At 52.5% G+C, this 2,021-nt stretch overlaps 1 protein-coding gene across 1 annotated transcript in view; it reads right to left on the bottom strand.

The window, feature by feature from the left end:
• HMGB1 (high mobility group box 1) overlaps window positions 1-550 on the bottom strand; it is a 22,596-nt gene extending 22,046 nt beyond the window's left edge. Inside the window, exon 1 of the mRNA XM_017537463.1 lies at window positions 386-550. The gene's annotated coding sequence lies outside the window, so the exon portion shown is untranslated. The remainder of the gene's footprint in view (window positions 1-385) is intronic.
• Window positions 551-2,021: the final 1,471 nt, after the last annotated feature.

Genomic DNA, 2,021 nt, shown 5'->3' with positions numbered 1-2,021 from the left:
CCGGCCCCGCCGCCCCGGCCACGCTCGGCGCACGCCGCCCGCCCGAACGCCCGGCCGGGGGGCCCAAAACACGGTTTTAAATTTTTTTAATTAATAAAAATTTTTTTTTGCGCCAGTCAGCGCGGACGCCGCCGGGGGTAGAAACTCGCGGGGCGCGGGGCTCCCAGCGCCTCAGGCTGCCTGAGGGCTGGGGCTCCGGCACGGGGCAGCGTTCCCGGCGCCCGGGCAGAGGCTCGCTCCGTGCGCAGTTCCCCCCACAGTCCCCCCTCATTTGCCTTTGTGTGGATCCTGACCCGCCGGCTCCCGGCCGCGGGGATCCGGCCGCCGCGCGGGCTGGGAAGCTGCCGGAGGCGTTCTCCCCGCCGCGGCGCTGCCCCAGACTCACCCTCAGCGAGGCACAGAGTCGCCCAGTGCCCGTCCGGCTCTCACTTGCCCCGGCGCTGTCTCTATGGAGCTCAATGTACTGCAATGGCTGTGAGAGCGGGAGCCAGACGCAGCCTCCTCACTCTCTCCGCTCTGTAACATTACTCTCCAGCCAGCGCGGCTCCTATTGGCTACCGCCAACTCACGGGGCTCGCTCATTGGTCCGATACCTCCCATTGTCCTGACCAGAGCCCGTTTGCTATTGGCTGTCTCCGGGGACACGTCATCAAGGATTGAAACAGCGCGCAAATCTGAATGTGTGTGTATGCCGGGCAAAGAGGCTGAGGCGGGAGAGGCAGAGGCAGAGGCAGCAGCTGCTACGGGAAAGCAGAGCTCTATGGTGTATGTGTGCATGTGTCTAACCCAAGCCAGCCCCACACCGGAGCGGCCGCCGGAGCGAAAAGGGCCTGACTTTTCCACAAGTGTCCCTAACTCCTCGGGCAAAAGAGACACCCACAGGCCTCCCCCCCCTTCTTGCCCCACACTCACGCCCAAAGCCGTTGAGATAAGAGGCCCCAGGCTTTTAATGGCCCTTCAAAAGTGAGGGCGACACTATGGGACCATGTCCCCTGAAAACTAGGGTCTCTGCTGGTGCCGAGGGGCGGAAGCCGCCGAGCCTCGAGCCCCTCCAAAGTCTGTGATTGCGTTACACTTGAGGTCTCCGGAAAGACAGGGCTTCTATGAGAAACTGACATGATCCAGCCAGCCGGGTTTAAAATACCCCTTTTCTGGGCTCACACGCCGTCACGTCAGGCTCGCTGAGCAGCTGAAATCTTGAGTCACTGAGCAGGCATTCAGTTTCACCCTTTTTCTTGGTTTGATCGAGTTTCACAGCATGTCTAGAACTTTTTATTTAAATACAAAGCACTGTCTTAACTTCCTGGAAATCAAATAATTATTCCATGTAATTAAAGAACAGCCACTTCGTTTCGATATGGGGTACTCTAGCAGGAAATGTTCGTGAGGGCCTGCTAAAATTAGCAAATTCATTAGAGACCACATTCTAAACTGTTTGGCTATTTTATTTGACTTGGTGTGGATTACTGTTAATCAAACGAATCCTTGTGGTGCTATCTTTCCCTCCCATCACACCACTTAGTGCATCCATGTAACTGCTCTAGGATTACAGGAATTGTAGGTATATGGTTACTCGAAGGATTAGATGCAGGCAGAGAGTGCATGTGCCCAAATCCACAAGCTGTGGTTTCTCTAACTCACCAAGCTGGCTGGTATTAATAGACATACTTACGTCGGTACAGAAAACGTGCTGGCTGTAGTGGCCAGTTTTGAAGCCTCTACAGCTATATCAGTCCTTTATGAAACTACTATCTATTCCTTTTAGACTGAGCAGACCACACCCCTATTCAGTTATAACAGACTTCCCTTTTTTTTTTTTTTCACTCTCTAATGCTACTTTGTACACTTCTAAATCCAACAGCCAATTCCTCCAAATGTAACATATCGAAGTTGGAATAAATCACCCACATCGTGTTGATTTTTTTATATCGCTTACAAGTATCCATAACCTAATTTATTTCCTCAAATTTATTAAACTACTTGAGAGTAAGCTTAGATAACCTTTCCTATTTTAAAGTTTA

Source organism: Cebus imitator, unplaced genomic scaffold, assembly GCF_001604975.1.
Source record: "Cebus imitator isolate Cc_AM_T3 unplaced genomic scaffold, Cebus_imitator-1.0 Scaffold103, whole genome shotgun sequence".
NCBI classification, from domain to species: Eukaryota; Metazoa; Chordata; class Mammalia; order Primates; family Cebidae; genus Cebus; species Cebus imitator.
Note: the sequence above shows the minus strand (reverse complement) of the source record. Positions and strands in the feature narration are given on the sequence as shown.